Source organism: Scyliorhinus canicula, chromosome 10, assembly GCF_902713615.1.
Source record: "Scyliorhinus canicula chromosome 10, sScyCan1.1, whole genome shotgun sequence".
In the NCBI taxonomy this organism is placed as follows: domain Eukaryota; kingdom Metazoa; phylum Chordata; class Chondrichthyes; order Carcharhiniformes; family Scyliorhinidae; genus Scyliorhinus; species Scyliorhinus canicula.
The window spans coordinates 167,391,425-167,419,096 of NC_052155.1; the positions used below are offsets into that span (position 1 = coordinate 167,391,425).

The 27,672-nt window shown below is 47.7% G+C and overlaps 1 protein-coding gene across 2 annotated transcripts in view; it reads left to right on the forward strand.

Moving 5' to 3' along the window:
• The window catches only part of cd226 (CD226 molecule), a 108,878-nt gene that overhangs the window by 21,179 nt on the left and 60,027 nt on the right, over positions 1 to 27,672 (forward strand). Inside the window, exon 1 of one of the 2 annotated variants that reach the window (XM_038810077.1) lies at positions 14,563 to 14,626. The exons of the other annotated variant lie outside the window; for it this stretch is intronic. The gene's annotated coding sequence lies outside the window, so the exon portion shown is untranslated. Of the gene's footprint in view, positions 1 to 14,562; positions 14,627 to 27,672 lie in introns of those variants that run through there. 2 annotated transcript variants of the gene reach the window in all.

A 27,672-nucleotide genomic window follows, 5' to 3' on the forward strand; every position in this document is an offset into this window, starting at 1 on the left:
GCTAGGCTCTGTTCTATGTAATTATTTAGCTCTGGAGTCGCCAGTTGCCGTATAGGCAACGTCACAAGTATTCCAAGGTCAAGTTCAAAGTAATAAAGACGATACACCGATTAGTAAAGTTCAAACGATCAATATTTATTATACAGTTATAATAAATACTCATGCACACACTAAGAGACTAAGCTATAACTAAACTTAAGCAAACAGAATACTTATCTAACAGGAACAGGCAAGGTCAGAGAACGAGGCCTTCGTCCTGGTTTTGTCTGCAGCCTTCAGCAAGCGTTCTGGTACTTGGGAGTCTAGTGGGCTTGGATCGCGTAGCGAGCGTTGAACTTACGGTTTCGGCGGCTGGTGCTCAACGGCTGGAGTCAGGATGCCAGGTGTCAGTCAGAGCCGGAGCACGGGTTTAACAGACCGGACAACACGAGGTCCCTATCTTTTATAGGGGTTCCGTTGTCCTTCCCTCTTCTCGGGCGGGCTCTACCTATTGGATCAATTTCTTATCGATACTGGATTAATTCCCCAATGCGAGGGGGTCTCCGTGATGGAGGGGGCGTTTCTTATGTCCTTTTGTTTGGAGGTTTCTGGTGCCTCGATGTCTGGGTCTTGATTGGAATGTGTCCATTCAGAACCAAATGTATCTATTGTGTGGGTGTTCAAGTCTGATGGCCTCATTAGCATGCAAAGCGTTTTGCCATTTGCACCTAGCTAAGGTCTTTTCACCTGAGCCCAAACTGGTTTCTGCTGCTGCAGAATGCAAACTGCTCTTTGCAGACTGCTGTTCTGGCTGAACTGTCTGTTTCCCAGCAGCCTTCCATTTTAGTTTGGCTCAGTGTCCATTTTGCGTGGCCAGTATGGCTACATTCCCTCCTTGTGATCCTCACAATCATACTATTGTGAAGGATCACCTATGTACTTTGCCTCCTTGTGTTCTGACCTCTTGCCAGTTCCTGTTCTACTCTGTTCTAAACTATGGGAAGAAGAGAAAAAAAATTTTTAACTAACATTTCTACTTGGCCCTATGTCAAAAGGGACATGCATTACTACAATTGGGAACCTCTACCTATCACTATTAACCTTAACCTTAACTTAAACATTTAATCACTCTAAAATCTTAACCATTCACACCACAACATCACACTTCCCAACTCGGCAGTCGAGTATGGAACAATATAATACATGGCTGAATTTTATTTACAGAGTGTTGTAATCAGTGAGGGGTTGAGGGGTTTGGTGGAATCCGAAGATGGGGGATTGCACTCTATAGATGGGTGAGGTGCTGGAACGAGAGGCTCTCCTCTTCCATTTCCTCAACCTGAGGGTCTGCACTAGAATGATGAGGATCGCGATCACCAACAGTGATTCGATTATGTAGGACATGGAGTACCACGTCATGAATTTAGTACACCAGGTCTGAACCACGCTGATCAGAGCTGAGCACTGGGGGTTTGTTGTACTAACATTTACGGTGGGGGTTGTGGGGGAAACGTGTCTTGTTTCCACACATATACATATGACATTAAACAGTAATAAGTGGGCTTCCATCATTTTGCTGTTCTTCCTCTTTCTCTTCCTTCTTCCTCCGGTATTGACAATCCTGGCTTCGACCTCTGTCTCGTCCTTTGAAACCTTTGGGATCAAGCACAGTATCTGTCAATACACAGTTTAAGACCTTTACTTGTTAGTGCATCTGTCTTTCAAATCCCAATTGACCCTTTAAAATGACTGGCTAAGTCACACCCTGTGACTCCCCTCATTTTTTTTTTCAAAAAGCGAATTTAAAGACCAGCATACACCTAACAATCCTTCCTTCTGCGAGCCGTCTCGCAGGCTTTGCTGATTTACCATCCGAATGTTCCCGGATGTAAATAGCATGTGGGATGGCGGCCGAAGGGCTACCTAACGTAAAATGAAAACAAACTTTGAAATAAACATCCGAATGAGTTGCGTATGGGCCGCGACGGGTATGAGTTGGATGGGATCCCCGGGTAGGGCGTGCTGTGCCATACCCGAGCTTGGCTGACCAAGGGTTGGTTCTCAGACAGGGCGGGTCCTCAGTGCCGTTTGTCCACTGCCTGAGTAACCTGGAAAAACGGGTACGAATGTGTTTACCATGACTTGCAGCCTCTATTTCGCCGAATAGAGGGGCACCTAAAAAACCAAGGGAGCCAAGATGCTCCAACTGAGGACATCACTGAAGTTCTCAGAGATATCTGCAGATAAACTATTTGGCGTGTGGCCTTACAACTTTGGAAAAGATCTCCAATCAAACCGAAGTTCTCAAAAGTTTCGGCAGACAAGCTAACGTGTATGTGAGGTGGTCACAATCTTTTCAGCTGAAAAGAAGATGTCCATCCTCCAGCTGAACAATGTACAATCCTGAGACAAACAAACATAAAACGAAGACAAACATACGTGCAGGTTCCATCAGAAAGGACATCGTTTCCCTCAAACGATTCCTATCTTGCATCATCTGGACACCTCACTTTGATTCTGCCTCTGTGAACAGGGTCACAAAGGGGTTGCCGTGTCGGGAGTCAGACACCGTGTCGTCCCGCTCTCCCGGATCCCACACCCTTGTGTGGATCAGGCATGCTATTTTGGAGTTGTGTGACCGGGGGTCACTTTCATCATTGCGGACAAGTCTGTAGGAATTGTCCCTGTGCCATTGTGTAGTGTCGAGTGTGTTGTCGGGGTAGTCGGGGTCGGGTGGTGGTTCTGGATGTTTGAGGTAGGTGACTTCCATGGGGTCACTGGAGTCGGGGTCGTAGTTGGTGCAGTGTGGGCTGTATGGCTGTGTGGTGTTGCTGTCTTCAGAGTCAGTGTCAGTCCTGCTGTCTCTGCTGTGGCAGCTTGTGGGCGTGTCGGGGCGTGGTCTGTAGTGGTCTGGGGGCGGAGTCGTGGGCGAGTCCGTGGATGAACTGGTCTGTGAGGGGGATGGTGGAAAAGTGTTTCTGGTGGGCGGGGTGAAGTGTTCTGCTGCGTCTAGCAGGACATGGTGGGCATGGTTGGCCTGTGTTCCATATGCCTTTAACTGGTTTATATGGAACCACGCGGTCTTCCCATTAGGATACTTTATCCTGTAAACGGAGGGGCTAATTTTGTCCGAAATTGAGTAGGGACCGGAATATTTTGGAGCCAAAAAACTGCTGGGGTTGTAAACAGATAACATTACCTGTTGCCCAACCTGGAATTCTGTGGTGTGGACGGTCTTATTGAAACAGGCAGTACGTTGCTGTCGGCGTTTCCCTAGCTGGACTGCGGCTGCGAGCTGTGCAGACCTCACAGTCTCAACTAGTTCTTTAACTGCCTTTTCATGTGTGAGGGCCGTCACTTCGGGGCTTGTCATGTCCAGTCCTAAAAGGAATTCTGTACCTTTCATAGGGCGTCCGGTCATGAGTGTGTGTGGTGTGTATCCTGTCGATGTGGAGACAGTGTTCCTTATGAACATAAGTGCAAATGGGAGCACTGAATCCCATGTGGAATTATTCTCTTGAACCATTTTCCTAAGGGTAGTTTTTAGGGTCCGATTCATGCGCTCCACAATTCCGCTGGACTGTGGATGATACGCAATATGGAAGTTCTGTTTGATTCCGAATATTGTCAGGACGTTCCTCATGACCCGTCCTGTAAAGTGAGATCCCTGGTCCGAATCGATACTTCGGGGTAAACCCCATCTCGTGAAGATGTGGTGGGTCAGGATCTTTGCAGCTGTCTTTGCTGTATTTGTTCGTGAGGGAAATGCCTCTACCCACTTGGTAAAGGTATCTATCACCACCAGAACGTATTTATAGCCATTCCGACAAGGGGGCAATGGACCTATAAAGTCGATCTGGAGGTTTGTCCAAGGGCCGTTAACTGGGCGAGTATGCCGAAGTTGTGCTTTCTTAGAATACCGCTCCGGGTTATTCTGAGCACAAATCAGGCAATTCTCTATGTAGTGCGTTACATCATTCCTGAGATTAGGCCACCAACAGAGTTGCCTGAGGTGCCTCGTTGTTGCATCAAGTCCCTGATGCCCGTGTCCGTCATGGAACAAGGCAATCATCTGATTCCTGTCCTGCTGTGGGACCACATAAAGTTGGTCCTTAATGATCACACCCTCATGTGTGGTCAGTGCGTGTTTAAAGTGCTCGTAAGCAGGCACAAAGTTTCCCTTGAAAACCTCCCTGAGGTCTCCGTCCTGTTTCTGTGCTGCCACGAGATCTTTAATATCAGTCTGTGAGACTTGGACTGCGCTCACAGGGGCGCTAGCTGGTGCGCTAGCTGGGGGGGTCCATAAGTGTCCTCTCCTGGAACCTGCCTTAGCCAATGCGTCGGCCTTTACATTCCCAGGGGGTGATGACCTATGGTGGCTTCTTACTTTTATTATGCCGAAGGTCCTGTCCTTCGCTTTCTCTAGGATATGCTGGAGTAAAGGGGCTGATGGAAGGGGTTTTCCGTCTGCGGAGACAAAACCTCGTGTCCTCCACAGGGGCAGAAAATCTGTTAGGCTATTGCAGACATATAAGCTGTCTGAATATATGTCTGCTGGGCTGGGGAAAGAATCGGGGTGGTCCACTATGTACGCTATGGCTGCTAGCTCTGCTGCCTGCGCGCCTAAGTGACCTGGTAACTTAAGAGCTATCTCTTCGAGAGCGCGCCCCTGCGCGTCCTCTACGTAGATGCCGCATCCTGTGATACGCTCACCATTTAAAACTGTGGAGGAACCGTCTACATAAATCCTCAAGGGTCCACACGTGTCTGTGGGCTGGGGGCTTTGTTTCGGGTTCCCTATCTTCCTGGGGGGTGTTTTTGCTAAAAAGGGTCCTGTGTTATGCAGGGGAGCTACAATTTCACAGTCATGGGGCTGTCCGGGGTATTGGAGGTTGTCTGCTAAGTATGTGTGTGTGCGTGTCCGTTTTACAGTAATGTCCCGTCCTTGTAAAAGTAGGGTCCACCTAGCTGCCCTAATCTGGCTAACTGAACCGTCCTTCAGTCGACCGTCTAGTAGTAGCTGTGTGGGTGTATGTTCGGTTAGAATGGTGATGGGGTTGAGTCCGGTGATGTATGAGAAATACTGCACTGCCCAGAAGACAGCAAGGAGGTGCCTCTCACAGGCTGAAAATCCTTGTTCTACCGGGTCTAACAGTCGGGAGGCATAAGCCACTGGTCTTAGCTGCTCGTGCCGTTCCTGAAGCAACACGGCCGAGAGGGTCAGATCTGTGCTAGCTACCTCGATTGCGTACGGTGAAAGTTGGTCGGGGACTAGCAGCGCGGGTGCTGCACTAAGGGCTCGTTTCAACTCTTCCACAGCGCCTGTATGCTGCGGAAGCCATTCCCAGGGGGCTCCTTTCTTAAGGAGGTCTGAAAGTGGGGCGGCTTTTGTCGCGAATCCGTCGATGTGGTTCCGACAATAGCCAACCAGTCCTAAAAACGACCGGAGGGCTGAAACATTCTGGGGAAGGGGCAATTTGACGATCGAATCAATTCTTTTGAATTCGATCTCGCGTTTGCCGTGCGTGATGACTGATCCCAAATACATCACTTTACTTTCCAATATTTGGGCCTTTTTCGGGTTAACTTTACAGCCAATTTCAGTTAAGAGTTCCAGGAGTTCGGCCAGAAGCGAAATGTGGTCTGCCTTTGTGTCTGTCTGCAGTAGTAGGTCGTCTACATACTGTACCAGACATTCGGGTCGGGAAAATTTTTCTAATCCACTTGCCAGCTGTCGGTGGAAAATGGAGGGGGAATTGTGGAATCCTTGTGGGAGGCATGTCCACGTGTACTGCTGTGTTTTAAAAGTGAATGCGAATTTGTATTGGCACGCTTTGCCAATGGTATTGACCAGAATCCATTACTGATGTCCAATACCGTGAAGTACTTGGCGTTGAGACCCTGCTTGAGCATGGTCTCGGGACTAGTAGCTACCGTTGGGGCTACTGCGGGGGTTACTTTGTTGAGTTCCCGATAATCGATGGTCAGACGCCATGATCCATCGGGCTTCCTCACTGGCCAAATAGGGGCATTGTTGGTGGAGGCTACCGTTCTCAGTACACCTTGTTCCAACAAGCTGCCTATAACTTTTTCTATTTCCACCTCTGCCTCGAGGGGAAATCTATACTGCTTTTGCGGTCGGGGGTCCTGTCCGGTAACATGAACTTGTCCAGTCATTCTGCCACAGTCATGACGGTGACTTGCAAATGCTGTCCTGTGTTTGTTTAGTAGGGCCTTAATTTGTCGGTCGGTGTGGAGCGTAGTCAGGTCGAATGAGTACTCTCCCACTGCGCTAATCCGATTAGCGTAGTCTCCTACTGTGAGGGTGGCTGGGGCTCTGTCTGATCTCGCCATTCGCCAGACACACTGGTTCACTGGGTCGAACGACAAGCTGTGAGCGTTCATAAAATCTATCCCCAGGATGTGCTCTGCTGTCCGGGGAAGATTTACTAAAACTACGGGGTGTCTTGTGGAAATGTTCCCTAGCTGGATCGCTACGGGTGCTGTGATATGTCCCTGCTGCGAGTGTCCGGTGAACCCGCTAAGTGTGATGGTGGAGGTGGTCGGCCACGTGTCTGAGTGTGCCGTGGTTGTGGAGTTAATGGTGGTGCGGGATCCTCCTGTGTCCCACAGTAACTCTATGGGCTTCCCTTTGACTTTCGCCGTGACTACGGGCCTCCCTGATGAGTCCCATAGTGTGTCACAGACCCAAGTGGGGGAGCCCGAACACCGTCAGTTCGTCTCGTCCACATTGGTGGGTCCTGACTGTACTGTTACATTGTGGATGGGTTTTGCTTTGTTGCGGTTCAGAGTGCCTGTCTGCTGGCCTCTCTGAGATCGCTGGGGTGCATTACACTCTTTTGCCCAATGCCCTAACTGTCCACAGTTATAGCATTCCTGTCCTTTCTGTTGTGGGCTGCTCTTGCCTTCATTTACCCATGCGGGCTTCTGGTGCTCTCTGACTGCTTGGATATCTGCAGCAGCCTGAGCCTCTTCTGGGGATCTAACCTTTCCTTTTGCCTGAAGCGATTGCTCCCAAGCGCGGGACAATCTTTTCAGGACCCATTTTTCGTTATGGGCCTCTTCTGAGGGGTCATAACTATTGCAAGCGCTCTGTCCTGCCTCTGTTGCGTGTGAGATAATTGTGCGCGTCCACTTAACCATATTTTCGCGGGTTAAATGCGCTCTATCTAGCTGTCCGAAAACTGCGCTGAAATGAATCCACAGCCTTCCTGCGAATGCTGTGGGGTGTTCGGATCTCTTCTGCCTGCACTTATTCAATCCTTCTACGGGGTCACCTCTATTGTACCCGATGGCATCTAAAATGGCAGTGTGCATCTCCTCTAGGCTGCCTCCTGCCACGTTCTGTGGGTCGGGGAGGGCTGCCACTACACTCTGGTCTAAGCTCAGCACGGTGAGCTTAACCTGCTCTCTCTCATCCAGGCCGTACATGTAGCCTGCTGTTTTACTTTAGCGAAGAACTGGTGGGGGTCTGCGGTGGGGAGGAACGGAGTGATCTTTTCACAAGCGTCCCTTAGCTGGGTTACTGTTAAAGGGGTGGTGTAAGTTATGTCTGGGGCGCCTTCTGATTCGGCTTTCCTCTGTGTGGTTACGGGATTCATGGGTGCGGTTATGGTCTGAGCTGTGGGGGGTTGGGGTGCCTGTCGTTTCTGCTGAGCTGCGGGCGCACATGTTCCCTGAACATAACGCTGCGCTGTCTCGCTTAATTCCTGCCAATCTGGGGCATTTTCCCCATCTAACTGAGCTCCAAAGGTGCTTTGGAAGCCATTCTGCACCGAAAGCAGAGATTGCAATTCCGCAATCTGTTTCCTGCATTTCGCGTGGTCAACTGTGCTTTGTCTTTGTTCGGTCGTTGCAGCATGGAGTGCTCTCAAAGCTGCTTTGAGATCGGAACATTGCCTCTGCAATGCCTCCACCTGCTTTTCCGATTCCTGTCTTATCAGAACGGCACGTTGCACGTCCTGATAGGCTTTCTCATACTGGGTCTGGGAACTGTTCAGATGAGCTAGACAAGACTGGTGAGCCCTCTTGGCATCATCCACCTCTCTATCCTTCTCTGCCAACTTCCCTTTTAATTCCAGGTTTTCTTTCTCGACGTCCCTGACATCGACCTTACTCATTCGGTTCCTTTCCTCTAAATCTGCCCGGAGCGTCCTGATGACCTCCTCTGCGCCTCGCAACTGTGCCAAGCAGGACACAATCGCCATCGGCTTGCGTGCTTTACCTAAACTCTTTTTGTGTATCTGAGAGAGGTTCTCCCACCAAGTATGACCTATACTTCCGGGACCTGTCTCCTCATTTGCACAAAACTCTTTCCAAAGGGGCCATCCCTTTCCCTGCAGATATTTGCGGAGTTCCAGCTCCCACGTGGGACACTGGCCTACCCTGCTACTGCTGCTGGTCGCTGCGACCACAAACTTTGCTGGATCCATCAGACGTTCCATTGCCTGCATGGCCATTTCCTCTGACTCTCTTTTTATAATTTGGAACAGGGGGTTGCTGGGGTGGTGTTTCGAAAAAAGGGTACGGCTTACGCTATTTTCCGATCACAAAACTACCGAAAGTTTGTCGCAACAAAAAGCTTTCAGTTTTACCTTACAGCCCTGTTAGTACGCATGCACTAAACACACTTCCGAATTTCGCTTATTATTTTGAACACCTTGAATACTTGTGATCTCTTTCTTTCTCTGCAATTTGGAGTTCTAATTCAAATTTCAGGGTCCTGGACACTGTGGTGTTTCCACTTACAACAGGGTCCCGGCGGATGTCGCCACTAAATGTTGCACGTTTTACTATGGGCGTAAAACGCGTTTATTGGAGTGTATTAACACGCCTCCGAGTTCGACGTGTGCTTAACACTGCTAGGCTCTGTTCTATGTAATTATTTAGCTCTGGAGTCGCCAGTTGCCGTATAGGCAACGTCACAAGTATTCCAAGGTCAAGTTCAAAGTAATAAAGACGATACACCGATTAGTAAAGTTCAAACGATCAATATTTATTATACAGTTATAATAAATACTCATGCACACACTAAGAGACTAAGCTATAACTAAACTTAAGCAAACAGAATACTTATCTAACAGGAACAGGCAAGGTCAGAGAACGAGGCCTTTGTCCTGGTTTTGTCTGCAGCCTTCAGCAAGCGTTCTGGTACTTGGGAGTCTAGTGGGCTTGGATCGCGTAGCAAGCGTTGAACTTACGGTTTCGGCGGCTGGTGCTCAACGGCTGGAGTCAGGATGCCAGGTGTCAGTCAGAGCCGGAGCACGGGTTTAACAGACCGGACAACACGAGGTCCCTATCTTTTATAGGGGTTCCGTTGTCCTTCCCTCTTCTCGGGCGGGCTCTACCTATTGGATCAATTTCTTATCGATACTGGATTAATTCCCCAATGCGAGGGGGTCTCCGTGATGGAGGGGGCGTTTCTTATGTCCTTTTGTTTGGAGGTTTCTGGTGCCTCGATGTCTGGGTCTTGATTGGAATGTGTCCATTCAGAACCAAATGTATCTATTGTGTGGGTGTTCAAGTCTGATGGCCTCATTAGCATGCAAAGCGTTTTGCCATTTGCACCTAGCTAAGGTCTTTTCACCTGAGCCCAAACTGGTTTCTGCTGCTGCAGAATGCAAACTGCTCTTTGCAGACTGCTGTTCTGGCTGAACTGTCTGTTTCCCAGCAGCCTTCCATTTTAGTTTGGCTCAGTGTCCATTTTGCGTGGCCAGTATGGCTACAGAGAGACACAGAGAGAAAACTTCCTTCCTGTTGCTGAAGTCCATGAGCTTCCAGGTCATGGGTCACCAGGTCACATGAGCCAATATTTCTTCTTATCCAAGGAAGGTACAATTGATGCAAATGCTTGAAAGTCCTTTTCAAAGAAAAATTCTTGAATCCGTTGATAAATTCCAGACATTTTAAAGAAATTACCAATTCCATAAAAAGCTGCTTTCACGTTAAAAGGGCATCACAATATTTACCTATATTAAAAACACTATTTAATTTCTAATTGTTGATGTTGTTGAATATATCAAGGAAAGTTATGGACGCAGTCCTGATGCTTGGATTTTACCACTTCTAATCCTTCTCCAATCCAAACTACACTTACATATCCTGAGTTTGTTTCGGTTCTATGCCATATGCCTACATTTTCTGACAAGAATTTGGCGTGGCAGCTGATCAAAGGTCATACTCCATGATATGACCTTTATCGAACCAGTCAACTATGTCAGTAAAAATATCTATATGGGTTGTTACAACAAAACTGCCCGACCACAAACCCATGCTAGCTATCCCTGGTTACACCATGCTTTTATTAACTTTATATATATCGAATTATGAATTTGAAGAGTTTGCACACAACGGTTGTTAGACTAACTTGTTACTCCGTTTATTCTTCATTCCTCTCTGGAATAGAAAAACTACTCTTCAGACCTTAAGCTTAACTTATATGTATCAGAACAATTGAAAACCATCACCTGCTTGGCTTCCTTCAAAAGTATAAAGTGTACGCCACCTGGACCTGGCAACACAGCCACATTGAATTCTTCCATGCATTTCTGCAAAACCTATTATTTTTCTGTAATTATCTCTCACAGTTGCTCCTTATAGGTTCACCCACATTCTATTGCCATTGGTACAAAGTATTTACCTTCATTGCTACTTTTTTTGTTATTCTCACACACTTTCCCCGGTTTTAAAATATAACGTCTCACTCATCTCACCACACTCTCGCATGCATGAAGATTAGAGGCAGATGAAGATAAAACATTATTGTTGCAGTCTCTCTCATGGCAGGCCTGTAATTTATTTGTGATGCTTTACTTGACATGAAAGTCTGGTGTAATGAAGCAAGGGGCTGGGGGTTGTGAGTGACGGGATGGAGTATACTCCGGTCAATAGCTCACACAGTTGTCCAAATACCAAAGACTGAACATTTATTTAAAGGCATTCAGATACTCCGCAAAACAGAAAAGAATGGAAATAAACACCTAGGTCTTCTTTTGAGCCTAACTTTACCCATCGTATACCCCCCATTTAAACCTGGACGGCTAATACGTTTCCTCAACACTGTATATAACAGCGACAGCCAGATCACCAGTACGGGTTCTCATGCAGCACAAAGTTCAATCCAAATCAGGGTTTTCCTGGAGTCCAAAGCCAGCAATGAACACATAGTACACACAGAGCAAGTTCCTCACTCTCTAAGGCACCTTCCTTGCATTTACCAAGTTAGCGTCCCCCCTCTCAGTACTCTGTGCTCTGCCTATATAGTCCAGCAAGGCTACGTAGCTGATCCTTGTTTCACTGATTCCTGATAAGGGTTTGCCTTCAATCTGCCACGTGACCTCTGGGTAGACTTCCTGTGGCCATGAAACTCTGTCAAGAAACTGGCGGATCTAATGAGAAAAGTACCATCCTTCCACCACACAGCTCTTGGTGGCATAACAACCTGACATTGGAACAGGTTGTGGGGGGCGAAGGCGGGTGGTGCCCTTCTCCAACATTGCTGTTTATTACTTTGGCTACTTAGATGACTTGTAGCTAGTTGATGGTTTTTGGTAGAATTCTCTTCCAACTTCAAGCAAACTCTGCTGCTTTAAAAGCGACAACCAAAATGGTCCCCTCATTATGTGATTTCCCCAAGTTCAATTCTGTTTTACAAACAAAAGGTGATGTGTCTGTTGTGATGATGGATGATATTATTTAAAGTACTTTTGGGATTATATTGTCATTCTGCACAGGTAAAGGAGGCTGTACATGTCCAAGATTAATTAGACTGGAGGAAGGTTACTAGGCACAGCTTGTCGGTGAGAACTGAGAGATAAAAGAGTAAAGGTGTTAGGTTCATGCATTTGGAATAAAGGGTTATGGTGTCATTGAGTTTCAAATGAATGTGTTGGATCTAAAATTTGCATTATAAGTGTGAACTTGGCTTTTTAGCTGTTGAACTTCAAAGGGAGGTTCTGAAGTGACAAGGAACCTCTAAATTACAAAGGTTTCATAGGTAAAAATGGCAACGTATTGTGGTGATCCACCACTGTGTAAATATGTGTGTGCCTGTATTAGGGGATGTACAGCAGTACCTGTATTACAGGTTGGTCGGTAGCCCCTGCCGGCTAGCTCCGCCCACAGGAAGCAGTATAAATATTCATGAGTTCTCCTGAGCTGCCATTCTACCAGCTGCAGTCGGAGGATAAACATCTCACGGTAATAAAGCCTCTCTTGTACCGATTCGAGTCTTTGTGTGCAATTGTTAGCGCAACACGTATATTAAGTTTTATTGACCGAAAGTAGAGACAAGACAAACTAAAAAAACTTTTGCATTTGAAGAAGTTGAATTCAAAGAGATGTTTGAGGACAATGAAATCGGAGATGAATTGGAAAACAGATATTTAAGGAAAGATGTCTCAGAGTCGGAGTGGCTCTGTGGGGAAATGCCTTGGTCTTTGGGTGCTGAGAAGATGTGAAGGTTTTGATTTGGAAGCAGTCACCCAGTTCTAAGCCAAAAAGTCTTTGTTTTCAGAAAGCAGTTCGGTTCTGCACTTTCTTTTTCATTTCCACAATGGAAGTGTTTGAGGAGTTATGGAGTACACCTTTATTTAAGTGACAGCAATTCTTTGCTTTGGTTAATATTATTGGATTTTTATAGTTTAAAATCTATCGGGCTAAGAAGATAGTTTACACGTGTATTTCTGACCACGTGGGCTTTTAGAGGGTTGTTCTGCAAAACTGTTTTCCTTGTGATTTCCCCCCTTGGTGTCATGACATCATGTTGTCGAGGTACAACAAGTCTGCAGCAATGTGAACCAGGTGAAGGGAGCCCTCTGGGGTGCACAGGTAGGTACAGGCCCCGGGGAGCTAGATGGGACAGTACCCTGGCATTCCCTCCAGCACTTCCTTCCGGAGCATTCCTTTTGCTCCCTCTTGATACAGTGGAGGGATTTCAATGCATAAAAGATGTCAGGTGGCCCCATATGCAGCTACCTTTTGCATGCCTTTGGTTCAATTTTAAAAATATAAAGTACTGACTGAAAGGTCACGATGTATTGGATAATGTTACGAAACAGAATGGAATCTATGATGATTTGTTCTTTTACATGGCTCCCCTGCAAAACAAGATCAAATGTATACATACAGGGCACGATTCAACTAATTGGGAACAGAGTACCATAGTGAGCACGTTTAGCTGCATGGTACCCTGCGCTCGCAGCACCGAGAAACACATGGCTGTGTAACCTGCCTCACGGTGCATAACGGGCCTCAGTGGGGAATGCACGGCCGAGGGGTGAGCGACAACCTGAGGGGCTCTGCTCGCCCCAGTGTAGCGAAAGGTCAGGGCACCATTTTGAAAAGGCAAGGCTTTGGGACTCTAACAGACATACGATTCACAACGCATTTAGCAGTTGGTGGGACCTCCGTGCTGATTTCTGGGGAGGAATCGGGTTTTGCCAGGCCTGGGGCCTGTCTCAAAGCTTATTGTATACAAATGCCCCTGGCTGTTTTGTTCACATATCTGCAAAGTTCTTAACCCTTTCATGGGTGCCTCCAGAGCCTATGAGTCTGATCATTTAGGTTCCAGTCCACAGATGCTTTATATTTCTTGGCTGATGGTTTGGGGTTTGTTTGTAAACCTTTGTGAAATGTTCCTGCACTTAACCATCAGTGGCCTTGGGAAGATATATTGCTGAGGCCCAGGTGGATTTAAAAATTGTACATGATCCTTTGATGGTTTACTGAATGCTCCTATATGTACTTCCGTTGGGACTTTCACAAGTGCAGTTCCTCTTAAAGGGTATTCTCTTCACTTTCTCTGTTAGTCTAGGGGGTGGCTTTGTCCTCAATCTGCCCCATGTCTTTTGGGACACTACTGCCCACAGGTGACTGGCCAGCCTCTGCTGCACTGTCCAGTGGCAGTTTGACTGGGTGAGGCATCTCCATCACTGTCTGCTGGGGATACTTCCCTGTCCCTATTTAAATCCTGACAGAAGTTGTGTGCTAACCAGATTTGGTCACTGGCTACTGGCCTGGTTTGGGCCTCTTTATGGGTTCTCTCCTGATCTCTTTTACCTTGGTAAGCCCTCAGCCGGTCTTTGGGAAGGCTTCTGATTTCCATTCTATTTTCTTAATCCTTATTGGCTCTATTGCCCCCAGCAAGATGTTCGGAAATTCCTCTGCTTTTTGCAGCTGGGAAGAGTGTTTCTGGTTCCCTTCTGTTTCCCCATGTCTCTGTGGATTGCATTTGAACCGCTGGGCACAGTACCTGTTGTCCTATCAAGTAATTTCCTAAAAATAGCTGCACTCTTCCCATGGGAAAACTCAGTGCAACCCCAACCATCACTACACTGGTGGTCCACTAATTCTCCAGGTGCATTCCAAGTATCCTTATGTTCAGGTTTCTTAATGGGGTAAGACAGACCAACAGTGGTCTGTGCACAATAATTGTTGAGCCTTTTGTGATAACCCATGGACTGGGAAAGACCTGTATTTTATTTTGTGCCCTGTCCCTTTAAGACTGAGGTGAACTGGGGAGTGTTCTGAAAAGGGTTAATTGGTTTCCTGATTATGAGATCACTAGATTCCAAGAAATGTCCAGTGACTGGACGTTGCCATGGGAATGAAAGCTAAGATGTAAAAGGTAAATAAAGCTATTTGCAATGGGGTTGAGTCGACCTGCATTTTTTGTTTTGTTTGGCATTTCAAAACCAACTGAGCAGTCAGTTGAGAGAAAACAAGAAAGAATTATTTGCTATTCGGTAATTTTTGAACAGATCCTGGTGTTGAAACAAGTCTTAAGGGGCTGGTTTAGCTTATTGGGCTAAATCGCTGGCTTTTAAAGCAGACCAAGCAGGCTAGCAGCACGGTTCGATTCCCGTACCAGCCTCCCCGGACATGTGCCAGAATGTGGTGACTAGGGGCTTTTCACAATAACTTAATTGAAGCCTACTCGTGACAATAAGCGATTTTCATTTCATTTTTCATAAGTAGAACAGAGAATGTTACTGTGTATGTCATCCTGCATAATGGAGGCAGAGTCAGAAAGACTGAGATTCCACATGGTGCCACATTTGTGTGGGGAAATAATTTGTTTGCAACCCGGCGAGGTATATCTTTGTTGTTTCAATGATTTAAAGATAAATTTATTTATTTGTTTGAAGTCATTAATTAATCCTTTAATATCAATTTAATATAATGAATTATGGTTTGTTACAGTAAAAGTTTTAAAAATTGAAATCTTGTCCAGCAGTTTTCATTCCCTTGGCATCGTGGGGATTCCTTTCTTTTTAAAAAGTTATCAGTTAACGACGATCGTACTTTGTGGAGTGCCATAATATTTGGCAAAGTTGCTGATTCGGTGAAGATTTGCATCGGCAATTGGTTCATGGGTTTCTGGTAACTTCAAGTCACTAAGCACAATGTTTGATCTGTCCAGGAAAAAGGGAAGACTCTCTATTTGTGATCACTCTGTTCTTGCATGATTCCTCCCTCCCAACTCAATCCCACTATTTTTCTCCGGGGTCCTTGATCATGTTGTCAACACCCAAGCTCATGCCAATCTCTCTCTCTCTCCTCCAAGCCACATTGGAATATCCCCAATCTGGTTTCAGATCCCCGCGCCATTTAAATGGCCCTGCTCACAGTCTCTCGTTCTGCTTGTGAGCAGCAATCTACCATGGGCTATTTTTCAGCCATGGTAGCGCAGATCATTGGGCTCTTTTGTCTTTCCGTTCTCATTTGTAGAAATGTCTGTCCGCTGCCAAGCGTATTGCCAAGGGCAAATCAAAAAAAGTCCGTCTGCCTGTATAATCTTGGTCACAATATTTACATCCAGTAAGTAGCCTTGTTGGGAACTGCGCACATGCTGCCACTCGGTGCCACAGTGTGTCAGGTAATATCAATCATTCTCTGTAAAGGCCTCAATCATCTCCACAGACGTCATTTCGTTTCATCTCCATGTATATATTTTAGTCATTTTGTACTGAAAGCCTGCAGTAGAAATGAGACCATGATGAGTGTGTGTTGACATGGAAACTGGCAATCATATGAGCTGCTGCAATGCAAGATCTGTGTGGTACAGTTAGAATATTAGATGGTGTTCGTAAAAATGACTGAGCCACAAAACATGGGCGTCAGGTTGTTCTTTCCACACATCAGAGGGTGTCCTGAGAACGCAACGCCCCTAATGCCAATTAAATCAATTTTGACTGCAGAGAGCCCACCATTTTAACGAATAACACCCATTACTGAAAAAGAAAACATGCGCAGATTCAAAAATTGTCCATCGCTATCAGAATGCTGATTTTTAGGCAGAATAAAGTCTGACTCTTTCCTCGTTAACTTGCAGGTGAAGCTCTAAAATGCGCAAATTGTTCCTGTTTTTATTTATCAAGTTGTAGATCGTTTGAAGATATAGACAACAGAATGGCTGAGGAATCAGGCTGCCTGCTCAAAGAAATTTTTTGTTTTTGAATTTGTTTTGTGGCCGTGACTGGTTTCATTTTTGGGAGCCATTCCTTCTTAGCCTCTCTGTTAAAAAAAAAAATCAGCATAGCTAACGTGGCAGATAATGGTTGATTTTTAGCTGATCAAAAACAAAATCGAAGTGGTTTCTCATGTTGTGGTGGGACCAGCATTATATTCAAGATTAGTTTGATCATTATAGGTAGATAATGAATGTGGTAATCCTTTTTGGATTGTGGAGATTTTCAGTGATTATGGCGCAAGACAGATATTAAATCGGACTACCGTAATTGAGTGTGGCGGGCATTAGTGGTATCCACTGTGCCACATTGTCAGAAAACGTAACATAAATTAAATGGCCCACACCTTCATGGAGGTGCTTTTTAATACTGGCTTGTAATGAAGGAGGAATGAGTAGGGTATCTGCAGGATTCATGGCTAGACTTTATTAACATTGAACCTTTATTAACATCGGTACTGTGCCGCGTGGCAGCTTGACAATTATAAAGTGGGAAATCTGGTGGGGCAGCCAACCTTGTTTCAGCACGTTAAAGAGGAGGCATGGAAGTATCAGGAGTGAAAGGATAGGTATTTACAACAGCAAGGAGTGTGGTGATATGCATCACTGTAGATACACAAGGGGTTAATGTAAGTACACGTAAGCTAGCTGGACACCAGAGGGAGCACCAGAGACATGACACACAGACACTCAACCAATAGGTCAGTAAGATAGGACATGACCAATGGGCATTCACGATACACACAGAGGTGACACTACCACAGGGGGGGCATTACACCAACCCATATATAAAGGACACAGCACACATGATCTTCCTTTTTTCAGTGGAGACACTCAGTGAGTACAGACACAGGGTTGATTCAACATCACACTCACCACCTGGATTGTAGCAGACTGGTTAGATAGTCTGAGTAGCTATAGAAGGATTAACAGTAGTGGCGAACATGAGTAGGAGAATTGTAAATAGTTCAATAAACGTGTTGAAGTTATCTCCACGTCTGAACCTTCCTTTGTCAGAGTGCACATCAAGGAAGCCGCTTATGCTACACCAAGAGCATAACAAGACAAGGAGAACAAATATTGGCAGTTTCCAGAACTCAAAATTCTTAAGTGATTGCAATAAAATTGCAATAAAAGGCTAGCTTTGGGCTTTTCCTTGCTGCAGCTGCAGCCCTTTAAGTAGCAGAAGGAATGGCACCTCCTGATATTTTTAGCCCTGGTTCAATCTACGGGAAAAACTCCTAAAATCATGGAAGCTTTATGGCACCGAAAGAGGCCACTCGGCCCATCCTGTCTGTGCTGGCTGACTGATGAGCCACCCAGCCTCCTCCCACTTTCCAGCATTTGGGCTGTAGCCTCACAGGTTATGGCACTGCAGCTGGATATCCAGGTAGCTTTTCAATGAGTTGAGGTTTTCTGTCTTTACTATCCCTCCATGCAGCGATTTCCAAACCCCTGGATCCGCTGGATGGAAAATGTTGTCTTCATCACCCCACTAATCCTTTTACCAATCACTTTAAATCTACCCATACACACTGACCAGTATCTATCTATTCAGGCCCCTCACAACTCTTTGCATCTTAATCAAATCTTCCCTTAGCCTCCTCTGTTTCAAGGAGAACAACCCCAGCCTATCCAATCTTTCCAAAGATGTGCAGGTTGGTGGGATTGGCCATGAACAATACACGGGGTTATGGGGATAGGGTAGGGGTGTGGGCCCAGATGGGGTACTCTTTCGGTGGGCCGATGCAGACCCGATGGGCCGATTGGCCTCCTTCAGTACTGTAGCGACTCTATGGATTCCTCATTGCTGCAATTTTCCAGTCCTGACAACGTGCTACATTATGGCGAGAATTCTCCGGCAGTTCGCTGGCGGTGGGATTCTCTGGTCACTCCGGCAGCGCGCCGCTGCCCGTGGGTTTCCTGGCGGCGTAGGGTGGTTTCAATGACAATTCCCATCGACAGTGGCGGGAGCAGAGAAACCCACCGCCCACGAACGATGCGCCGCCTCCCACCGCCAAAAGACACGCAGCTGGGAGGCCGGAGAATCCCACCTTATATTTTTATTATCCTATTCCGTGAAAGAGCAGGAGAAATACCCATAATATTGTTTCCGACCAAGTATGTGTAAATGAAAGAGATACAAGAAGGGCAAAATGATCAAACATTGAAAAGTAGGTAACTACATATGGCAAAAGACAGGGAGGTGTCATATTCCTCAACTGTACAACTGACAGAAAGCAGAGTTCCATCAATGCAAACATCAAATAGTGTCATATCTCAGAATCAAAGTGGTGACACCACTTGAAATTCAGTTCTGTGGCTTTGTTTCCATCCCTCATTTTGTTAGTTCTTTGCAGCATGCTCCAGGCCATTTGTTCAGCTACTGGGAACGTTGCAGTGAAGAAACCTTTCCATTCTCAATCTTGGTTATTAGGCAGTACAAGTTTCTGGTGGCAAATATGGTTTGTAGCTTTGCACGACAGAGCAAAGAGAGCTTGAGAGTGTTATCAGCTGTTAAACAGCCAAAACAAGCGTGGGTTGGCTTTATTCAGGGAGTTCACCCACAAGGTAGCAAAAAAACAATGAGCAGATTTTAATCTTTCAGAGACGGGTTGTGTGCATAAGCGGTTGTTGGTGAAGTGCTGTTCAATGTTTAGTTTCCAAGTACTGGGTTGTCACGACTTTTTCTGATAGTCTGCCAAATTGGGAAAACGAAAGGTCCTTCTGTACGCCTGGTGACTTTCAATCCTGATTTGAAGCAAAGTCATCAATGTTGAGTTCATGTTGCAATAGAGGAAGTAAGCGTTCTGAAATGGTCCAATCGCAGCAATTGTGAATTGAGTTTAAAGTTTACTTGTGAATTCAAAGGCCTTCAGTGGCACACACATGGAAACTGTTGGGTTTCATTCTGCCTTCTATTGCCTGTTATGTTGCACTAGCTAATGTGATTTTAGTGCCATATTATTGAAACCCACAGATACACCGGGGTGGATATGTTCACCCACCTCCCCACCCTCTGCAAACCACCTGGAGAGATCACACTGAACCTGCATCAAACAAAAATAAAATAAAACCTTTGGGCTATAAATGGACTGCAGGTCTGGAGCATCTCTGAGTTCAATTCTATGTAGTTTAAAAAGGTTCCGTGCTTCAACAATTCCTAACTGGGACAGGCTCTAGCAACTTGTCTGCTGCATCCTCTTGCTCCCCACACAGAATTGAAGAAACAATCTCCAAAACGGCATCTGCGTTCCAGCTGGCCAAACAGGAGAAACCTCCCCTGGAAACGGGACAAACAGTGCAAAAGGCGTTATGGGTGAAATTGGACCCGGTGAGGAGACAACAAATGGCGAGAATGCTTTTGGCACCAGTGTCTTATGAGCAGCCCCAGGTGAGGTTCCCAAAAGGTTATTAATCTGGGTGAGACTCCCTCCGTTTGCCTCCGTCCAGCTGGGATACCCTCAAATTGTTACAAACTTGGGTGAGGAGGGGCGGCTGGCTCCGTGTCTTTATTCAACCTACCCTCTGCTGGCATTAGGAAATGTTTACTTTAATAAGGTTCCCTTTCCCCTGGATACCTTTTTCAGGCCCAATAGTTATGTTTAAAAAGGAGCCAATTTAACCAGGTTTTGTTGAGTTAACATAGAGTAAGTTTATAAACTACTAAAACGGTAAGGAGAAATGGTAAATACGTGCATTTACATTTATACAGAGGAAATAATCGAGTCAAATACTAAGTAAATATAAATGAAACGTTATGCGCAACAGACCATATATTGTGAGGGAGAGAAGATGATGCATTGTGGCTGTCACACACACATATACACACACACACACACACACACACTCTCACACACACACACAAACATTCACACATATATATATATATATATATATATATACATTCTGGCTGGCTGACCACAGTCAGAGAGAAAGTTTTTTTAATAAATAAATTTAGAGTGCCCAATTATTTTTTCCAATTAAGGGGCAAGTTAACGTGGCCAATCCATTTGTTTCATTGACTCATAGAATTTACAATGCAGAAGGAGGCCATTCGGCCCATCGGGTCTGCACCGGCCCTTACAAAGAGCACCCTACTCAAGCCCACCTATCTACCCTCTCCCTGTAACCCACTTAACCTTTTTTTGGGGCACTCAGGGCAATTTAGCACGGCCAATCCACCTAACCTGCACATCTTTGGACTGTGGGAGGAAACCGGAGCACCCGGAGGAAACCCGCACAGACACGGGGAGAACGTGCAGACTCCGTACAGACAGTGACCTGAGCTGGGAATCGAACCTAGAACCCTGGAGATGTGAAGCAATTGTGCTAACCACTATGCTACCGTGCTGCCGTGGTTTGTGGGGGTGAGAGCCACGCAGACACGGGGAGAATGGTATTTGGATGTGATAGCCATTATGTTCCTTTTTCTTTACTGGAGATGGTAATCAGTCTTTGGATGCTTTTTAGAAGTGCCCTGTCTGGAAAGAGTGTGGGGTTCCATTGTCACTTGGAGAAACACTCTGAGCCATGCCTGTCAAAGGCGAGCTGTACATTTTCACCCATCTTTGGTGCGTGTGTCCATTTTAAATGGTCTTTTTTAAAGTCCAATATTTCTGTGTACAATGTATGGTTTTTCTCCAAAATCAGAACACACGATGTACCCGAGATTCATTTTCATTCAAGTCAGTGGGCCTGAATATTTGGTGAGGCCTATCATCCTACTGGCCGGTGTGATGCCTGTTGCGCACTCCTGCACTAGCCCGATTTCACCTCAGGTTGTCGGTAGGAGGTCTGGGCATGATTGGAACTCACAGTTGGGAGGGCGATGTGTCTACCTGAAGCTCACCCCCCCCTACCAAGCACCACGTACGTATTCAAGTTGGTGAGCCCCGCAGGCTTTTAAAGGATCCTTTAATACTGAATCAGGAAAGACTGGTGATCAGAAGAGTTCCCAACAATCCCAGGAGGTCATGACTAAGCCACTTGACTGCTTGATGTGCTGACAAACAGAAGGAGGTTTGAAGTTCACAACAACAGCTGTCCGAGAGGATGGAATTTCTAGCAGCAGTGGCACTTTCACTGTACAGATTATTCTGCAGGTATTTCACAACAGATGTGAGTGAATATCTAGGCTGAAGGATCACATGGCTGACCACGGAGAAGCATTAAAAATTAAATACCAACAGGTAGCCATTTGGACCATCCCACTACGGCTGGCTGGACCTCGAAACAAACTCCCAACCGAGCCTCATTCCTCTGTTCTTTCCCCAGACCCGCTTAAGTTTTACAGCGGCACGATGGTTAGCACTGCTGCCTCACAGCATCAGGGACCCGGGTCCAATTCCAGCCTCGGGTGCCTGTCTGTGTGGAGTTTGTACCCTTGTCTGTCTGGGTTTCCTCTGGGTGCTCCGGTTTCCCTCCACAGATCAAAGATGTGCAGGTTAGGTGGATTGGCCATTAGTGTACAAAAGATTAGGTGGGATTACTGGGTTACGGAGATAAGATGGAGGCATGGGCTTAAGATGGGTGCTCTTTCAGAGGATCAGGGCAGACTTGATAGGCCGAATGGCCTCCTTCTATACCAAAGGCATTCTATTCTATGAGAATAGAACAGGCAGCAGGGTAGCATGGTGGTTAGCATAAATGCTTCACAGCTCCAGGGTCCCAGGTTCAATTCCTGGCTGGGTCACTGTCTGTGTGGAGTCTGCACGTCCTCCCCCTGTGTGCGTGGGTTTCCTCCGGGTGCTCCGGTTTCCTCCCACAGTCCAAAGATGTGCGGGTTAGGTGGATTGGCCATGCTAAATTGCCCGTAGTGTCCTAATAAAAGTAAGGTTAAGGGGGGGTTGTTGGGTTACGGGTATAGGGTGGATACGTGGGTTTGAGTAGGGTGATCATGGCTCGGCACAACATTGAGGGTCGAAGGGCCTGTTCTGTGCTGTACTGTTCTATGTTCTAATACTTGGCCTTTGGGTAAAAGTTTAAGGGGATGGTTGCTGATCAATATAAACTTCCACATCAGACAGTGTCTGCAACATAGTATTTTCCCTATTTGTAATGGAAAACTGCAGATCAATATTTGCTGCCACAAAATGGCGAGCCAAAAAGTTATTACGTTTTCATGTTGTAATCTTCCTTTTTAACCTTTCTACTCCCATTCCCTATTCACTCATCAAGGGCTACCTCATTTTCCAGTTGCTAATTTGAACAAACATCGTGGATATAAAGCCAAACCACTATGAATTAGATCCCTGAAAGTATAGAAGACTATCTAAGCTATGGTGGAATTAAATATAATTTTATAGCCACTTGCAGGAAAAATGCCTGCTGTCCATCACTCGCTATTCAGCGTCTGACAGGAAGTGTGTTTCCACACTCTGAACTGGGCAGCCTTGATCTAACATTTTTATAGACGTTGGCAGACTTTTGCTATGAGACGACAAGTTATTCCTGTTCTGCAGGTCGCTGGTCTGATCGTGTTTTAACCCACGCCAGCTACCCTACCACATGGTATCAACATGATAGGATTCCATTAATCGAGTCCCAGAGAGCCCATTTAAGTAGACGGTGCATTCAGGCAGCTTCCGCATGCAGTACGATGACGTCGAAAGTTTATGACACGGCCACGCGTGTGTACTGCGCTGACCAACGTCAGCTCTGCTTGAATTTGTCCTCTCGGTGCTGAGCCTGAGAGTGGGCTTTGAACCATCAAACAGAGCCTGATTAAACTGACAGTTGACTTGAAGTTTGTGATAAAATGCCCCCACTGTCAGATTCAGGGGAATGTAACCAGCAGAGTTAATGATTTAGAGGGGACGAGGGGCAATGGAAGACAGCAGGTTGCCACGGATAGATGACCATAGTGAGGAGCTCCCTATGGTAGCTGTCTGCCCAGTAGCCATCTTGGACCGAAACCTTCTCCCATCTTTCAAGCTAAGCTTCAAATTCCTGGATTCCTCTCAACAGAAAGAAGAGGTTTTCTGCTCTGAGCTATACTGTCTAGACCTAAAATCTAAACCTGTTTTGGTCTTTTGCTGGCATTGTGTGACATTTGAAGTATATCGAGGCAGTTTACTGCCCTTTCCCTACCACTGCAATGATTGAAAGACTTTGATCCACTGCTGAATCACTGTCTGGCTATTAATTTGACTGGGTCTTCAGCTTCAGCCTGCCCATGGCTACAGGTTTATCTAAGTGTCCGTGTATAATGGTGCACAGAACATACTGATGCACGAACAATTGCACGAAGACTCAGATTGGGTACAACTGTGGCTTTATTGCAGTCAGATGCGTGGCCTCCTACTGCAGCTGGTGAAATGGCAGATCAGTGGAGGACACACATATTTATACAGTTCCTAGTGGGTGGAGCCAACCGGCAGGGGCTACCGCCGAACCTGTAGTACAGGTTCTACCTTACATCCCCTAATACAGGAGTACACAGTGGTTCACCACATTCACCCCCTGTTAAAAATGAGTCCGGCGGGAGTGGTGTGGAACTATATACAATGTTGCGAATTATGTACAGTGTCTTATAAAATGAGTGGGGAAGGAAAAAAATGTCCATTTTGACAGTCCGCTGCCTGTCAGAGGTTCAGTCGATCCGGTGCTTTGACGATTCGCTGGGAGCGACGTAACGGTGGCAGCGATGTCGGTGCTGGCGTCACCGACGTTGGTGCTGGTGGTGCTGGTGCTGGCCTGCAGTCAGATGGCCCCGGGAGCGTGCCGAAATCTTCTTCGTCCTCTTGCGTGGGAAGGGGAAGGAGGGGTGGACCAGGTGGGGTTAATGTTGGTAGCGCCGGGGGAGGGGAGGGTGGCGCATGGGTGGGGAAGTGTGTTTGGCTGGAACCTGACGGTGCCAGGTCCCTGAGGGAGACAGTATCTTGGCGGCCGTCGGGGAGCTCCACGTAGGCATATTGGGGGTTGGCGTGGAGCAAGTGTACCCTGTCCACCAAGGGGTCCACCTTGTGGAGTCGGACATGCCTACTGAGCAGGACCGGTCCTGGAGCTGCGAGCCAAGTCGAGAGCGATACCCCGGATGTGGACTTCCTAGGGAAGGTAAAAACACGTTCATAGGATGTGTTATTCGTAGCGGTGCACAGTAGTGACTGAATGGAGTGTAGTGCATCAGGGAGGACCTCCTGCCAGCAAGAGGCTGGGAGGTTCCTGGACCGTCGGGCCAGCTGGACGGCCCTCCAAACCGTCCCGTTCTCCCTCTCCACCTACCTGTTTTCCCAGGGGTTGTAGTTGGTCGTCCTGCTGGAGGCAATACCCCTGCTGAGCAGGAACTGACACAGCTCATCACTCATGAATGAGGATCCCCGTCACTGTGGATGTAGACGGGGAAACTGAACAGAGCAAAGATTGTGTTGAGGGCTTTGATGAAGGTGGCAGACGTCATATCGGGGCATGGGATGGCAAAGGGAATTTGGAGTACTCATCGACCACATTGAGAATATACGTGTTGCAGTCGGTGGAGGGGAGGGGCCCTTTGAAATCCACGCTGAGGCGCTCAAAGGGGCGGGAAGCCTTCACCAGACGCGCACGATCCGGCCGGTAGAGGTGCGGCTTGCACTCCGCACAGACTTGGCAGTTCCCGGTGACCGCCCGTACTTCCTCGACGGAGTAGGGCAAGTTGCGAGCCTTGACGAGATGGCACAGTCGTGTGACCCCCGGGTGACAAAGGCTGTTGTGCAGGGCCCGGAGTTGATCTACTTGTGCGCTGGCACATGTACCTCGGGAGAGGGCGTCTGGGGGCTCATTGAGCTTGTGATACAGAATCTCGTAATTATAGGTGGAGAGCTTGATTCTCCATCGCAAGATTTTATCATTTTTGATCTTGCCCCACTGCGTGTTGTTAAACTTGAAGGCTACCGACCGTTAGTCAGTGAGGAGAGTGAATCTCCTGCTGGCCAGGTAATGCCTCCAATGCAGCACAGCTTCAACGATGGCTTGGGCCTCTTTTTCAACGGATGAGTGCCGAATTTCAGAGGCATGACGGGTGCGGGAAAAGAATGCCACGGGTCTGCCTGCCTGGTTTAGAGTGGCGGCAAGGGTGACATCTGAAGCGTCGCTTTCTACTTGGAAGGGCAGTGTCTCGTCTACTGCGTGCATCCCGGCCTTGGCTATGTCTGCTCTGATACGGGCGAAGGCATGTTGTGCCTCGGCCGCGAGGGGAAATTGGGTGGACTGTATGAGTGGGCGGGCCTTGTCTGCATAGTTTGGGACCCACTGGGTGTAGTACGAAAAGAACCCAGGCAGCGTTTGAGGGCGTTGGGGCAGTGCGGGAGGGGGAGCTCCATGAGGGGGCGCATGCGGTCGGGATCGGGCCCCAGAAGTCCGTTTTGGACTACATAGCCGAGGATGGCTAAGTGGGTCATGCTGAACACACACTTCTCTTTATTATACCTAAGGTTGAGAAGAGTGGCCGTGTGGAGGAATTTAGCGAGGTTGGCATCCTGTCCTGCTGATCATGGCCGCAGATGGTGACATTATCTAAATACGGAAACGTGGCCCACCATTCGGTCCATCTCCCTTTGGAAGACCGAGACCCCGTTAGTGACGCCGAGGGGAACCCTCAGAAAGTGATAGAGCCGACCGTCCGTCTCGAAGGCAGTGTATGGACTGCCCAATTTATGGATGGGGAGCTGGTGGTAGGCGGATTTCGGGTCAATTGTTGAGAAGTCCCGGTACTGCGCAATCTGATTGGCCGTATCAGATATGCGTCGGAGGGGGTACACGTCGAGCTGCATGTACCGATTGATGGTCTGGCTGTAGTCCACAACCATTCTGTGTTTCTCCCCCGTTTTAACTACGACCACTTGGCTCTCCAGGGGCTATTGCTGGCCTCGATGATACCCTCCCGAAGCTGCCGCTGGGCCTCGGACCTGATGAAGGCCTTGTCCTGGGCGCTGTACCATCTGCTCCTGGTGGCAACGGGTTTGCAATCCACAGTTAGATTGGCAAAGAGGGAGGGGGGGTCAACCTTGAGGGTCGCGAGGCCGCAAACGGTGAGTGGAGGTAGGGGATGCCGAATTTGAGGGTGAGGCTCTGGAGATTGCACGGGAAATACAGGCCCAGCAATAGCGCAGCGTGGAGGTTGGGGAGGACGTAGAGACAGAAACCGCTGAATTCTACGCCCTGGACTGTGAGAGTGACTGTACAGAATCCTCGGATCGGGACAGAGTGGGATCCGGAGGACAGGGAGATCCATTGATTGGTGGGGTGAACCATGAGGGGGCAGCGCCTTACCGTATCCAGGTGTATGAAGCTTTCGGTGCTCCCGGAGTCCAGCAGGCAAGAGGTCATGTGGCCGTTGATTTTCACAGTTGTCGAAGCGGTGGCCAGGTTGTGTGGATGAGACTGGGCCAGCGTCATCAAGACGAGCTGCGAGTGGTTGTCAGAGGTTTCGGATGGAGAGCGTCGGCGACCCAGATCATGGGATGTAGTTGGCGTTCCAGCCCCGTGGGGAAGACAAGATGGCGGCGTCCGGAGGTCCTGTGGGGAACAAAATGGCGGCGCCCATGGGCCGCACGTGGACTGAGGGAGAGGAAATGGCGGCGCCCATTGGCCGCACGTGGCCCGGGGAGGAGAAGATGGCGGCGCCCATTGTGTGTTCGGCAGGGGGGAGGGGAGCGATAGCGGTGACTGCGTGGGCCTGGCACACTGTTGCGAAATGGCCCTTTTTGCTACAGGACTCTCAAGTGGTGGCGCGGGCCGGGCAGCGTTGGCGGGGGTGCTTCTGTTAGCCGCAGAAGTAGCAGCGGGGACCCCAGGGGTGCGCTGTCTGGCGTGCGGCGCAGGAGTATTGGCTAGGCAGGGCCCCAGCTGGGGGGGTCGTTGGCGGGTTCCAGAAGGGATAGGGCTGGTGGGCCGCGTGGCGAGGGTGGTAGGTCTGAACATTATGGGGTGAGACCGTCATGGAGAGCGCTAAAGTTTTTGTCTCCGCTAGGTCGAACGTGGCCCCTTCCAGCAGTTGTTGTCGGATGGGGTGCGACGCAATCCCCGTTACAAACGCATCGCCCCATGAGGAGATTAGAATGTTCGGTGGGAGAACATGCAGACTCCTTCTCCGAAGTATAGAGAAGAAGCTGAGAAAAGGCGCCTTTCACTGAACACCTGGAAAACAAAGGTCCTCTTCCAATCTGCTCCCATAGCAAAACACCTTCACCGTTGATTAAGGTCAATGGAGAGATCCTGGAAAG